This window comes from Bos taurus, chromosome 5 (assembly GCF_002263795.3).
Source record: "Bos taurus isolate L1 Dominette 01449 registration number 42190680 breed Hereford chromosome 5, ARS-UCD2.0, whole genome shotgun sequence".
NCBI classification, from domain to species: domain Eukaryota; kingdom Metazoa; phylum Chordata; class Mammalia; order Artiodactyla; family Bovidae; genus Bos; species Bos taurus.
In genome coordinates, this window is record NC_037332.1 from 71,385,298 (window position 1) to 71,401,614 (window position 16,317).

Below are 16,317 nucleotides of genomic sequence, written 5' to 3' on the forward strand. Positions count from 1 at the left end.
TATCAAGGTGGCAGAACTTGGATAGACCACTAGTGGGGTGGGTACCATTACGTGTTTACATTCTAATGTCTTGATCCTACCATCATTATATTATGAAAGTACTGACAGTTAACCTTCAGTCCTGATTCCTTCCCTTGAAATGCAGTCACCTGTGCAAGGGGGAAGGTAAATGCATACCCATCCTAAATCATGGACTTAGGAATCAGACAGACCTTGGGGACATCCCCTCCTAAGGGATGACCTTGAGCAAGTTATTTAACCGCCCTGAGGTTCAGCTTTCTCACCTAGAAGGTGAAGACAATGATGTCTAGCTTTCCTGGTTGCTGCAAAAACTTATCTTGATATATATTTATTGAATACTGATCTAGGTGCTTTCTTTGTAGTGATGCTTCCTTTGTAGTGATGCTTCCTAAGGCCCACTTGACTTCACATTCCAGGATGTCTGGCTCTAGGTGAGTGATCAAACCATCATGATTATATGGGTTGTGAAGATCTTTTTTGTACAGTTCTTCTGTGTATTTTTCCCACCTCTTCTTAATATCTTCTGCTTCTGTTAGGTCCATACCATTTCTGTCCTTGATTGAGCCCATCTTTGCATGAAATGTTCCCTTGGTATCCGCAGTTTTCTTGAAGAGGTCTCTAGTCTTTCCCATTCTATTGTTTTCCTCTATTTCTTTACATTGATCACTGAGGAAGGTTTTCTTATCTCTCCTTGCTATTCTTTGGAACTCTGCATTCAGATGCTTACATCTTTCCTTTTCTCCTTTGCTTTTCACTTCTCTTCTTTTCACAGCTATTTTTAAGGCCTCCTCAGGCAGCCATTTTGCTTGTTTGCATTTCTTTTTCTTGGGGATGGTCTTGATCCCTGTCTCCTGTACAATGTCATGAACCTCCGATCATACTTCATCAGGCACTTTGTCTATCAGATCTAGTCCCTTAAATCCATTTCTCACTTCCCCTCTACAGTCATAAGAGATCTGATTTAGGTCATACCTGAATGGTCTACTGGTTTTGCCCACTTTCTTAAATGTAAGTCTGAATTTGGCAATAAGGAGTTCATGATCTGAGCTATAGTCAGCTCCCGGTCTTAATTTTGCTGACTGTGTAGAGCTTCTCCATCTTTGGCTGCAAAGAATATTATCAATCTGATTTCGATGTTGGCCATCTGGTGATGTCCATGTGTAGAGTCTTCTCTTGTATTGTTGGAAAAGTGTGTTTGCTATGACCACTGCATTCTCTTGGCAAAACTCTATGGTCCTTTGCCCTGCTCCATTCTGTATGCCAAGGCCAAATTTGCCTGTTACTCCAGGTGTTTCTTGACTTCCTACTTTTGCATTCCAGTCCCCTATAATGAAAAGGACATCTTTTTTGGGTGTTAGTTCTAAAAGGTCTTGTAGGTCTTCATAAAACTGTTCAAATTCAAGCTTCTTCAGCATTACTGGTCGGCAAATACACTTGGATTACCGTGATATTTAATGGTTTGCCTTGGAAATAAACAGAGATCATTCTATCATTTTTGAGATTGCATCCAAGTACTGCATTTTGGACTCCTTTGTTGACTACGATGGCTACTCCATTTCTTCTAAGGTATTCCTGCCCACGGTGCTAAATCAAATTGCCAACATGTGCTGGATCATCAAAAAAGCAAGAGAGTTCTAGAAAAACATCTATTTCTGCTTTATTGACTATGCCAAAGCCTTTGACTGTATGGATCACAATAAAGTGGAAAATTCTGAAGGAGATGGGAATACCATACCAACTGACCTGCCTCTTGAGAAACCTGTATGAAGGTCAGGAAGCAACAGTTAGAACTGGACATGGAACAACAGACTGGTTCCAAATAGGAAAAGGAGTGCGTCAAGGCTATATATTGTTGCCCTGCTTATTTAACTTCCATGCAGAGTACATCATGAGAAATGCTGGGCTGGAAGAAGCACAAGCTGGAATCAAGACTGCTGGGAGAAATATCAATAACTTCAGATATGCAGATGACACCACCCTTACGGCAGAAAGTGAAGAAGAGCTTAAGAGATTCTTGATGAAAGTGAAAGAGGAGAGTGAAAAAGTTGGCTTAAAGCTCAACATTGAGAAAACTAAGATTATGGCATCCTGTCCCACCACTTCATGGCAAATAGATGGGGAAACGTGGAAAAAGTGGCTGACTTTATTTTTTTGAGCTCCAAAATCACTGGAGATGGTAACTGCAGCCATGAAATTAAAAGACTCTTACTCCTTGGAAGGAAAGTTATGACCAACCTAGACAGCATATTAAAAAGCAGGGACATTACTTTTTCAACAAACGTCTGTCTAGTCAAGGTTATGGTTTTTCCAGTAGTCATGTATGGACATGAGAGTTGGACTATAAAGAAATTGAGTGTCTAAGAATTGATGCTTTTGAACTGTGGTGTTGCAGAAGACTCTTGAGAGTCCTTGGACTGCAAGGAGATCCAACCAGTACATCCTAAAGGATATCATTCCTGGGTGTTCATTTGTTGGACTGATGTTGAAGCTGAAACTCCAATACTTTGGCCACCTGATGCGAAGAGCTGACTCATTGGAAAACACCCTGATGCTGGGAAAGATTGAGGGCAGGAGAAGGAGACAACAGAGGATGAGATGGCTGGATGGCATCACCGACTCAATGGACATGAGTTTGAGTGAACTCCGGGAGTTGGTGATGGACAGGGAGGCCTGGCGTGCTGCAGTTCATGGGGTTGCAAAGAATCGGACACTACTGAGCAACTGAACTGAACTGATCTAGGTGCTGTGGATACACCAGAGAAATCACAGACAAGGGCCCTGACCTTAAGGAATTTCGATTCTATGTGGAAAAGACAATGAATAAAAAATAAGCAAATAAGATTTTTTTTTCAGATAGCAATAAGTGCAAAAAGGAAATAAATCTGAAACCCAGGGCAGTGGGAGGCATAAATGCCTGGGGATGGTTGTCCTACTTCAACCAGGGCATATGTCTCTGAGAAGGTGACAACTTAGCTGGATGCTGAATAACAAAAAGGAACCAGCTATGGCAGGACTGAGGAAAGCCCAGGAAGGAGATGAAGGCAGTCCTAGAGCCGGAAGCAAGCTGAGTTTGGTGAGAGGATGAAAGGAGGCCAGCAAGGTGGGAATGTGGTGAGCAGTGGGGAGAGCAGGGGAGGCAGGGGCAATGACGCCAGGAACTACATCATGCTGGGGATGGAAGCAGGAGGTATTCAGAATTCACTCTAAATGCATGAGGGATCCAGAGAGCTTTGAGCAGGCGGGTGATATGGTCTTTTTTTCTTGAATTCAGATAATATACATAAGGTTATTAGTACAGGACCTGGTACAGAGTAGCTATCTCATTGTTTACCATTTCTCGGCAGCACCACTCATCATTACAGACTTCCAGAAGGTGGGTGGCCGATGGGTATCTTCCTGCTAGAGGTGGATGCACCTGACTGGGGAAGGGGACTACTCCTGACCCCTCTGACTTCCTCCCTACTCCCTACCACCCCCACCCTAAGGCAGATGCAAACCACCTCTGCCAGGCCAAGGGGCAGCTAGGGTAGGATCACTGGGCCTCCAGCTGGCTCCAGCTCCAGGCCTCTGAGCCGCCTTCACGTTGCTGTAAAAATGCAAAGCATTCCAGCCATTTTAATTACTGGGTGTTGCATAAGCCAGCAACCAGTTCATACAAAGGAACAACAGACAAAAAATGATTTTTCAACATGCCTTTGGCCTCTCCCCTCCTTTCTGCCTGAAATCAGCCTGCAATCACTGGCTCCTAGGCCTTGAAAAGCACTCCAGGTATGTGCAATCTCTTTAAGAGTTTGTTGATGTGACATCAAGATCTTTTTTTCTCTAAATACTTGAGGCAGAGGCAGTTCCAGCTACGATCAAGTGGTTTGGAAAGTTACTGGTCATATTCTTCCTAGACACGCTAAAACTATCACAGGGGCTCCATATTATACACACTGAGAACTTTGTTTTAAGAGTTCAGTGTGTGGTAGGTCTGTCTGGGCACCAAAACAGGGGACTTTTGGTTCCTGAAATTCCAAAATTACCACATGATAAGGTACTCCCAAGGTATGAACCCCAAACATAATATTCCAGCAGTGCCTGGATGTGGAGAAGAATTTCTTAAAGTTTGTAATGTGATTAAAGAAACCTCAAGTTCCCTAATTCTGGTTTTTCAGAAGCTTCTAAACACTTTGCTCACTAATAATCTAAACAGTTTGTTGAGGTCCTACTGTGCATCAGGCATTGGGCTAAGTGTTCAGAAGAGAAAACTCAGACTTTGCTAGCTAGCTCACTTCTTAAAGAGGGGAAATGACATAGAAACTGACAATCCCAGTGTACTGTGATGAAAATCAAGTTACAGATAATCTCTGATGGTGGGACCCAGCTTGGATAGGAGAGGCTACCTGCACAAGATGATTACTTAATGATGACAGTAAGTTTGCTTTAATAATAATATTGACCATGTCCACTCATTCATGGCTTACTCTGTACTAGGAGTTCTGCTGAATCCTTCCCATGTATCATGTTTATTCTTCACAACTCTGTGAAGTAGGCACTAATGCTGTCTCCATCTTATTGATAAGAAAATTAACAGAAAGGTTACTTGTCCGAGAGCACGGTTAATTAATGGCAGTGATGTGGTGGTAAATACTTAGCAACTAGCTCTTCAAGTCCAAAAGCCTGGTTTGTAGCATCTGGCAATTGCTCTAATGGATCTTCTTCAATCATGGCCAATTTTAAATTACCAGTGTGATGGCACTGAATGCAGAGTTGGGAAGACTGCTTTTGTCATATAGGTACAATAGCTGGAAATAACATCAAGAGCATAGATGAGAGTATATAACAGAATAAAATAATGAGGAAGTGATGGGTTTTAAATATTCATTACTGTATTTTTCATATAATTTGTTTGATTGTAAGTTTATACAATTGCATTTTTAATAATGCCTATGTTTAACAACTGACTGGCAAAAATCCAGAAAATATAACTATCAGCTCTCACTCATAAGCCAGAGTAAGGCAGCTCTAACACATCATGTGGGGCTCTGGAACCTCACTTTTTATCCCACAAGACAAGTAAGAGGTAGCCGGAAGAGGAGTAAAGACATACGAGGTCAAGGGAATAGCGCGAACAAAGACTTAAGACATGGAAATGAGAGAATAGACAATAGTGACATTTAGTGTTTGCAAAATGTTTTCAACCTATCACTGGAGTGCAGGGAGATGGTAAGAAGCACAGAGCTTGATGGTGAACTTCCAATTCTGGTACTACCACTTATTAACTGTATGATCTTGACCACGTTTCTGAACCTCTTTATGCCTCAACTTTCTTTTCTGTAAAATGGGTATGATAATAACAGTTGCTACATCTTATGGTTTTGAGAATTAAATACATTTATATTTCTGCTTTATTAACTATGCCAAAGCCTTTGACTGTGTGGATCACAAGAAACTGTGGAAAATTCTGAAAGAGATGGGAATACCAGACCACCTGACCTGCCTCTTGAGAAACCTATATGCAGGTCAGGAAGCAACAGTTAGAACTGGACATGGAACAACAGACTGGTTCCAAATTGGAAAAGGAGTACATCAAGGCTGTATATTGTCACCCTGCTTATTTAACTTCCATGCAGAGTACATCATGAGAAACGCTGGGCTGGAAGAAGCACAAGCTGGAATCAAGACTGCCGGGAGAAATATCAATGACGTCAGATATGCAGATGACACCACCCTTACGGCACAAAGTGAAGAGGAACTAAAAAGCCTCTTGATGAAGTCAAAGAGGAGAGTTAAAAAGTTGGCTTAAAGCTCAACATTCAGAAAAAAAGATCATGGCATCCGTTCCCATCACTTCATGGCAAAAAATGGGGAAACAGTGTAAACAATGTCAGACTTTATTTTTTGGGGCTCCAAAATCACTGCAGATGGTGACTGCAGCCATGAAATTAAAAGATGCCTACTCCTTAGAAGAAAAGTTATGACCAACCTAGATAGCATACTCAAAAGCAGAGACATTACTTTGTCAACAAAGGTCCGTCTAGTCAAGGCTATGGTTTTTCCAATGGTCATGTATCGATGTGAGAGTTGGACTGTGAAGAAAGCTGAGCGCCAAAGAATTGATGCTTTTGAACTGTAATGTTGGAGAAGACTCTTGAGAGTCCCTTGGACTGCAAGGAGATCCAACCAGTCCATCCTAGAGGAGATCAGTCCTGGGTGTTCATTGGAAGGACTGCTGTTGAAGCTGAAACTCCAATACTTTGGCTACTTCATGTGAAAAATTCACTCACTGAAAAAGACCCTGATGCTGGGAGGGATTGGGGGCAGGAGGAGAAGATGATGACAGAGGATGAGATAGCTGGATGGCATCACCGACTTGTTGGACATGAGTCTGAGTGAACTCCAGGAGTTGGTGATGGACAGGGAAGCCTGGCATGCTGTGATTCATGGGGTCGCAAAGAGTCGGACACGACTGAGCGACTGAACTGAACTGATACTTGTAAAGTACATATAAAAGAGGACCTGGTACATAATAAATCCTCAGCCAGTATTAGGTATTTATTACTTTTATCCTTAAAACTTCCTCTGTGAATTGAATGTTTTTCCCCATTTTATAGGGAATAAATATAAGTTTAGAGATAAACTCAATAGATAGAAGAGATAGAATTTTAGTAACTGTTCTGATTCTAGATTCTGTGCTCAACCCAAGGCAGAAATCACACTGACTCCATGAGTATTACTCTTCAGTAGGCCTGCTGATGTACTCTCTGGCCTACTAATTGTCCTACTGATAGGGACCATAGCTGATTCCTCAATACTTGGATTGATGGGTGCAAGGCATTCTGGGAAGGAAGACCCACCCAGTGACAGACATTGGGCATTGGCCCCTTGTATCCTTCCTGTGTTCTGCATGTTCACCTTCACCCTGAAGAGGAAGGCTTGCAGGGTGGTTAAGAGTATGGACTCTTGGGCCAGGCTGCTCTAGATTCTAATCCAAGCACTGCAGCATCCTTCCCGTGTGATCTTGAGCAAGTTACATAATCTCTCTGTAGCTTTGTTTCTACACCTGAAGAAAAACCGGATGGTGAGGATAAGCTCATCTACCTCACATCTTTCTCTATAAGATTAGTATGAATTAATATATGAAAACTGCCTAGAAGAAGAATGCCCTGCATTTCATAGGCACACTATAGGAATTAGCTATTACTATCAAGGATTGCTTTTGTTTGCTTCCTCCTTTCCCCCATCCCTTCTCTGGGTATTACGGATATGGTCAAAGGGGATATGACATGGGAACATGGTCTTCATTAATAAACAAAGATCATCAGACAGCAGGCTACTTAACCACAGGGATCTCATTCGTCTTTGTACCTGGAGGGCCACACCCTGGCCCACACAGGTTCTCACGGTGCCAGAGCCTTATTCTCTGCACTTCGTTTGATCCTCATGAAGATCCTATGAGTTGCTCCTCTGTTTTACCATTAGATATCTGAGGACATGAGTTTGAGTAAACTCTGGGAGTTTGTGATAGACAGGGAAGTCTGGCATGCTGCAGTCCAGGGCATTGCAAACAGTCGGATATGACTGAGCGACTGAACTGAACTGATCTGAGGCTCAGAGAAGTTAAGGAACTTGTACAAGGTCACAATGTGAAAAAGTCAAAAAAGATCACAACACAGGTTTATAGACATTATAAATCTTGGTGCCATAGCTGCTCATCAGTCTGCCTTCCAGAATATTCCACTGGAAAGTTATGAGAGGTCATAAAATCTAAACCACTGGTTTTACATTTAAAGAAAGTGGGTTTATTGATTTACTCATGGTCACTCAACTATTGTGTATGGCAGAACTGAGATAAAACCTGGTATACTGCCTCAATCTTATGCTTAAAAGTTCAGAAGGAAATGAAGTCATATTCATTAGCTGTTAAAAAATACTGACCAATATTTTATCAGCTTGCCTCTGGATTCTGGGCCCTTCTTTGGTAATACAAATGTAATTTTCCAGTATCATTCACTCAGTCATGAAAGCCATGATCTTACACCAGATACTGCCTGCTCTGTGATTTCTCCTGTCATCTCCCCTGCAAACCAGGTCAAAGAAGAGATGATGCTTAAATGCTCCCTCACTGGCCCTCCTTTGAAAGGTACCATGTCTCCTGCTTGGTTGCATCACACAATGATCAAGAGCTCTGAGTACTCAATGGGAACCCAAAAGAGGAAGAGGAAGTCAACTGCAGGCCATGAACCTATGGATACAGTGACTTTTCAGTCTCCAGAAAGAGTACTTATTAGGAAAGAGGACTCTAGGTCTGAATCACAGTTCTGCCACTCCCTTCCTTGTAAGAAATTGGACATGCAGTTTAATTTTTGAACCTCAGTTTTCTTGACTATAAAATGGACATAAAATAATACCTTTTTTTTAAGGTTGTGAGTATTGGAGGAAACACTGTATTGAAAAAGCCTTGTATGTAGCAGCTACTCCATTAATGCAAGTTCCCTTTCCTTTTTCTGGTCTTAGAAACCTTTCCAGTTTATCATCCCAAGGTGGATGAACATTACAGGACAGGAAAATAATTATTTACTGCATATTTATTATGTACCCAGCCACAAATTAGAGAAATCTGGAGTGATGGGAAGATGATGAGATACTAAGGGGTCTGATTCCTTGCCTTGTCTTTTCTAGCAATCCTGTGTGACCATAAAGAAGCCCACATCTCTGGGGCCTTTTTCCATAGGGGTTGGATTTGATGACCCACAATTCTCTCCCACCTCTGGTTCTCTGTCTTATTCTAACATGGGCTTCCAAACATCTCCCCGTTCCCTGGTTGGGTGGCCCAACTCCTGGCACCTCTGACCCTCCTGCTGTAGATCATGCCACCCACTATTGTTTTCAAGTCTTTCTCTCCTGCTAGACTGGAACTCCTTGAGGGTGGTCTGTGCCTTGTTCACTTGGATCCCTAGTGTGCCTGTTGCATACCCAGTCAGTGTCTAAGGAAACTGGAAGGAAGGAGGGCAGGAAGGTGAGAACCATATACTTTCCATAAAAGAGCTGATGATCACACTGCGACAAACAAGCTGTGAGGCATACATAGACTGCTGTGTCTGATTGCCAGTGACTGCCTCACAGTAGAGCAGTGGAAAGAAGGCTGTCTGTCTTCTGAGCACTGAAGCTATAAATCCACATGCTATGCAAGTGCTTCACAGTAAATCAAAACATGGTAAGAGGAGAATTCAAAATCCAAAACTCAAACTTGTTAATTTTTTTTTTCAAACTTGTTAATTTGAGGGTCATTATAGGATGGTGACTTATAATCTAAAATATAGAAACCAAATGGATCATAATATTCCTAGTATAGAAAAAGTCTAGGCAAGTTTGGAGAATAAAAATGGAAAGACCAAGGGAGCCAAAGTTGGCAATATGTGTATGACCTTGTCAATGTACAGGCAGAGGGACTCTAGCCAGCAGTTGTGGGCACTGTCACCCTTGTGGCCAAGGATTCCTCTCAGTGAGAGGGAGAATTCTACAGTATCTCAGCTGAAATACCCTTCTGATCTCCTTCCCTCTGTTCCAGCTCTTTCTGATGAGAAACTAGCTTCATGTGAAGCTCTCTATGGTTATCAGGAAAAAATATGAGGGTCATGTTGACACATGTATCCTATTCTACATGACAATTATCTCTCTCATGGGAAGCAAAAATAATGCAGTTTGCTTGGGTTGCTGGTCTCCTATGAGTCCTAGTGTTCCTGGGACTGATCAGCTCGGAGCTGTATCCAGTTGACTTTCTGGACTCGAGAAGCTGGATTCCAGAACCTCTGTTATGATGAACTTGTGAAGCTGATACATTGACAATCCCTCCCCCCATTTTCTCTGCTATTCATTGGTTAGTTTATTTTCTCAATATTTGGAAAGTGCCTATGAGTATGAAGTGCAGATGCTGTGCTAAAGGCTGAGGAAGGGGCTGGATTTGCTTGCTGTCTAAGGGAGAGAAAGACATATCAACCACTAGCAGACTATGGGAGGAACCTGGTGTGAATCTGGGGGATACTGTGTGAGTGGGAGGGGACTGAAGAAGGAGAGGCCTCGGAGGAGCGGTCAGATCTGCTAAGGCAGAGACAGGGTCAGGGAAAATATCCATGAGGTAATTCAAGTTGAATGCGGAACGATAAAGATCCTGACCGATGAGCCAGAGGAGGGTCAGGAATATAGTGGTGGAAGGTGGATTCCAGGCAAACAGTGCAGTGTGAACAAGCCTCAGAGGCAGGAACTGAGAGCTGGAACACAAAAGGCTTGAAGATGAGAATGGGGACATAGGTTGGAAGCATAGGTTGAATGGGGAAATACGACAGGACATGCTGTTGTGTAACTGCAGGGATAGCAGTCACAATGTATTCTGCTCGAATGGTGCTCCTCTGGGGACCGCAGGATGAGCCAGAGCACACAGAGCCTTGTACGCCTTTCTTGGGAGCTTAAGACTTTGTTCAGAAAGCCACGGAGAACAAGTGAATCATTATAAGCCAAAGACAGAATGACTTCAGATTTATATTTGAAAAACTTAACATGAGCAGCAGTACAAAAGTTGACTTTTATAGAGAAAGACCCTGGACAGAGTGGATAATTATGCGACAACTGAAATTGTCAGGAAAGACTATAGGGGGCTAATCCAAGGCAGACATGGTGGAAAGAGGGAGGAAGTGGAGGTTAGAAGAGATGCATGGAGTGAGAATCTACAGGACTTGGTAAATGATGGTGCCACTGGCAAGGATGGCCTCCCATCCTCAGACCTGCCACTGGCAGGGATGGCCTGCCATCCTCAGACCTCACCAGAATGGAATGAGAGGAAGACAGTGAGTTTGGACTCTTAGGGATCTGAGGAACCCATGTGACCTCCAAATGCAACTGTCCAGGGGAAATTGGGTCTAGATAAGAGCTCAGAGGGATACTGCTGCTTACAGCAGTGGACAGACCAGAGTGGGAGGTGGGTCCAGGGGAGACAGTGGGATTAGCTAGGGCGAGTGTGGAAGCTAGGAAGGAAGGGAAGGGATGAAAAGGGATCCTTGGACAAAATTGGGAAACACCTATATTTCCCAGAGTGGCAGGAAGAGCCTTAAGAGTCTGCAAAGAAGACTGAGAAGGTACAGTTGTACCCAGTTGGAGAGGTAGAAAGCAAAAAACCAGAGAGAGCGGAGACTCAGCAGTCAAGTTTAAGGAAGGATGTGTTTAATGGTATCCCCATTGCATAGGACATGTCAGTTTCAATTCCAGCTGCTGCTGCTGCCAAGTCGCTTCAGTCGTGTCTGACTCTGTGCGACCCTATAGACGGCAGCCCACCAGGCTTCCCAGTCCCTGGGATTCTCCAGGCAAGAACACTGGAGTGGGTTGCCACTTCCTTCTCCAATGCATGAAAGTGAAAAATGAAAGGGAAGTCGCTCAGTCGTGTCTGACTCTTAGCGACCCCATGGACTACAGCCTACCAGGCTCCTCCATCCATGGGGTTTTCCAGGCAAGAATACTGGAGTGGGGTGCCATTGCCTTCTCCATTCAATTCCAGCAGGTTCCACCAAAAAGGGCTCGAGCACCTTGGCAGAAACGGGATCTCTAGCCCAGTCTGACAGCAGAGCAATCCTATATCTGTCTGACCGTCCCATTCCCTCCCAAGCCACAGAGTGGCAGGCAGAGACACTCATGGGTGTCTTCTGTGCAAAGCTGAGCATGCAACCTTCAAAGAAACCACAAAGGAGCTGCTCATTTTTAAAGGAAAACACACGGACTCCATGGGCATTAGGAAGACATTAAGACAGGGTCGAGGAGGAGAAGTTCTGCTTCCACTTCATATTACCCTTCATAGAAACAGTCAACCAACTGAGTACACAGTCACTTAAAAACAAAAAAGAGCAAGTGCTGGAATTTAGCTCTGTTTCCCATCTCCCACCACTCCAGTAAAAAGGAGCACAAAATGTCTCCACTGAGCACATGTGTTTTCTAGTTTAAAATCTCTGAGAGTAGCTCCCTGCAAAAAGAAATGCCAACACCCCAGGATTCAGGTGAATTCAGCCAGAGACTCACACTAAGGGGTCTTCACTCCCTGGCAGGGATGGGGCAGAGCCGGGGAAAGAGACGCCCTGCAATTTTACTGCCGTAAAATTGGCTCCAGATGGAAGCAAGGCAAGGTGTTCACTCCCTGCTAGTGCCAGACACAGAGAGAACCTGAAGTGCCTGCCACCTTAGGTCCATAATCCCCCAGTGCCGGGTGGCAGCCCTGCTGAAGGCCCGGTCAGAGCTCACGGTGCAGGGTGGACCGGAGCTGTCTGTTGCTCAGAAGAGACTATTTTTAAATGCAATGACTTTCAGATGGACTGTGGGTTTGGGGGAAGGCAGGGCGGCTGGGGTCTGGAGGAGAAGGGACAAGAAAGAGGAGAGGTGTTTCCCTACACAGCCACAGAGATGACACACATCTTAGGACCTTCTCCAGTTTCAGTTTTCAGAGGCCAGCTCTGCCCTGAAAGAGAAGGACCATGGAATCCTCTGTTGTATTCCCAGGTCTCCCCAGTACCCCTCAAATCCATGATTCACAAGTATGTAGCTTCTTGAGAGCACGGCTCCCCTTGGGTTGACATGTGGCCAGCCTGGGGGTGGAGAAGCTGGGCAGCTGCGGACCCAGACGGGATGCTGACTGAGAGCTTTGTGGCCACTGCAGACGGGAGGGGTTAGTTTCACCCACTCAAAGGCACCCACACCCCACTGACTAGTGTGGAACTGTGCCTTTCCCCCCTTCTCAGTGAGACCAGCTGAGGCTTCAGGCTGAGGGAATGGGTGTTCTCTGGCTTACAGCGCCCCCTAGCATTGGTCAAAGGGATAGAGCCCTGTGAGCTCTCCAAGGAGCTACCCACCTACCTATCTCAGTACTGGTTGGTGGAGCCAATTAATTCCATCCATTCAGCTAATCCTTATTGACGTCTTTATTACCCACACTCTATTACGAACACTGTGCTCAAGGAACTTAGCATCCAGGAAGGTAAACAATCAGATTACAGTCAGACAAGTAGTGTGAAAGAAAGAAGCACAGGATAACATGGGAGGGGGTCGACAAAGACTGGAGATGGGAATCAGAGAAGGCTTTCTAGAGGAGGTGACATTTAAACTGTGATCTGAAAGCAATACAGGAGTTCAATGAATTTTAGAAATAAGGTATGGAGATAAAAAAAGGCTTATTTCTTGATCTTTTAGTGCTTATGATGCAAGAGGCAAAAAGACAGAGAAACAAGTAATTACAATGGGGCTCTATCAGGCATAAGACCCTCAATCTCTTCTATACTTTCACCATCAAAATCTTTGGTTTCAGCCTGAGTCTTGGAGGAGAGAGCAGAAAGCAGAATAGGAACTCAGTGTTGATTGAGAAATTGATGGACATGCTTTAGTCTTAGTCACATTTAATTGTTCTCAAACTTGTTTAATGGTAAGATCTATCTTCCCTTCAGAGACATTCACCTTGTCCTTGAGACTTTTCCATGGATCCTGAGACTTTTCAGCCAGGGGGGTTCTTGAAGATCGCTGAGTTACAACCTTCATCCAATGAACAAGAAAATTGAGTCTAGACAGGTGAGGTGACTTGCCTCAACAATTGTTTCTGCAGCAACCTTTGGAACAAATCTCACATCTTTTGCTACTGTTTTTCATCCCAGCCTCTTTTTGTCCCGCAGAAAGAAAATGTTCATATGTCACTTTGCAGCAATATACTTGAAATGCTTTCAAAAGATATTAGATAATTTAGAAAGGGAAAAATAAACACACAAGAGAGAAATCTCTGAGGAGTACAGAGCTGCATTTGTTATGATTGGCTCAGAGGTGATTTTTAACATAACACAGAACTATTTAGTCAGGGCAGTGTAGTTCTCTACCTGTTGGGTACTGTACAAAGGGACTCTGAAACTCATCTTTAGACTTGAAATGCAGATTCAGGACTGCGAGTGGCTGCATAAGAGTCTAAACATTAGATCATGCACTGCAGTTTGGGGGACTGGGGCCACAAGTGTGAGGAAGAGAGCCCAGGTAAGGAATCGGGCAGCCACAGCACAATCTCAGCTCTACCATGAGCTAACCATGAGACTTCGGGGGAAATTTCTTCACCTGTCTGAACCTTATTTTCTCCACCTGTAAAATGAGGATGGGCAGAATCTCAGGTCATTTTTCAGGTCCTCTAAATGTCTATTAGAGACTTCCCAGAGATTTTAACATCTTGGAACTTGATATGAAGAGGGGGTGGACCACTCAGATTTAGAAACTTCTTCAGTTCTTCTGGGGTTTATAAATCTATCAGTGTCCTTAGCTGTCAAGACAAAGTGGGGAGCCGGTATCCTCATTCTTATTTACCATTAGCCCCAGGCCCCCTCCATCTAGCTTCTAAAGTGGACTTGAGAAAGCAATTCTTACATATTATTAGGTCCATGGACACAATGACATCCGGATTGATGGCTATGAGGTCTGCTTGCTGCCCTTGACCCAGAGGCAGGAAGTAGTGCTCCTCTCTATGAGGATTTATGAAGCTTGCTTTTTCTCTTGTTCAAAGTGAGGACTGAGGATGGATGGACAGAAGATAGTCCCCTTGGGTTAGACATTAGGGAGAACTTTCCAACTGAAACAAAAGCTGAACTCAAACACACTGACCCAGTTTAGGATAGGCAGTGAGAGGAAATAAACCAAAGGGCAATTTTACTACCTTTCAGCTAGAAAAACAATCAGATTACTCTTACATTTATATAAGTAACTGCCATAAAATCATGTGTCAGATGTTTTCTATAAGGAACCTGCTGCTTGAAGTTCAGCAAAAGTTATTTCTCTGACACTCATTTTCTAGGCAAGCTACTGGTAATTTGGACAAAACCTTAAAGTGAGAAAGAAAAGAGAGAGAGAGAGTGAAGAGAAGGCTTCAACATGTAAGATGCTTATCCAAAGTGGATTTGGTCTGGAAAGGCCTGTAAAACCTTCCACATGACTGGCACAGTGCAGGGATAAAAGAAACTCGCAAATCCTACCAAGTATGCCCTCATTCAACCTGGATCCTTGGAGTGGCCTCCAAAGTGTCCACAGCTCAAGACTCGAAGGGTTGCTGGCCACACCCATACCCGTGTCCCCTGAGAACCTAATTTATACCCTGAGGAGTAAAATGTAGCCTGCTCAAATATCTTAGGCTTCAAAGTGTTTCTTCTAGTGTGGTTGGGGAAATAGTACAACTACAGTTCATGGAACAAGGGGTAAAATTCTAAGTAAACACTGAGAGAAGGAAAGCTCTCTCTGGATGGGGCTACAGTCAAAGTTAGGATGGGAAGGGTCTTAAAAGTTGGGAAGGAAACAAGACAGAAAACTGTGGATACTAGATTCCTCTCCTTACAGCTAAATTTTTAAGGGGGAAAGAGGAGCTTTAAAAATGTTCTTGGAAATATCATTTCCAATGAAGCTTTCTGCTCCTGCCATTTTGGTGTCACTTCTCTGAGGTGTAAACAAAGGAATTTCTGAGAAAGAGGATGAACTTGCACTTCAGAGCGGTACTTCTCGTCCTTCTTTTGTTCCTAACTTTTACCATTTTTATTGCCAAATCATTTTAGTCTCTTTCCAAACGGGATGAGTTGGGAGAGAAAGTGAGAAAGATGCAAGAATAGAAACAAGATTCCAGCTCCAAAAAAGACTTGCACAGTTAAAGCTAACTGCCACTAAAAAGTCCAAGAAAGTAAACACCTCTCTTGGGGCGGGAATCAGAGAATTCAGTTCCTGGCTGGTTGCCAAGTAATGGCACCTTTCTGCAACAGTTTCCTCATCTGGAAAGTGTGAATAACACTTTGTGTTTTTCCTATCTAAAAGGATCATTGTGAGATGTAATGACGTGAGGTATGGAAAATATTAATATAAGGCAGACTCAAGAGGTTACTGAATAAGAAAAATAGTCATAGTCTTAGTTTTTAGCAGATATCCATAATTCCTCATATTCTTGAATCCTGGATAGTTCTCCAGGATCTAGTTTCATTTGCGGTTGGGATTAGTTCACCCCTAATTCCTCACTGAAGGATGGAGACCTGTCTGCCCTAGGTGAGGTTACCATTTCCTCGTGCCCTAACTTACGGTTTTTCAAGTAAGCCTGGGGACTTTGCCCTTGCTGTTATCTCCTCCCTGCTGCCAAAGGGCTGAGGCTTTTTGTTTACAGCCAGGCTGTCACCTTCTCAGCCATTGTGCTTATTATCCCGTAGACAGCAGCGCCCTCCGCAGAATTTCCAACCCATCATTCATCATTCAGGGCACTATTACCTTAGTAAATCACCCTATGTA

General features: G+C 43.6%; 1 protein-coding gene across 2 annotated transcripts in view; it reads right to left on the reverse strand.

Annotated features, from left to right (window-relative positions):
- SYN3 (synapsin III) overlaps positions 1-16,317 on the reverse strand; it is a 492,649-nt gene that overhangs the window by 265,452 nt on the left and 210,880 nt on the right. The window lies entirely within an intron of this gene.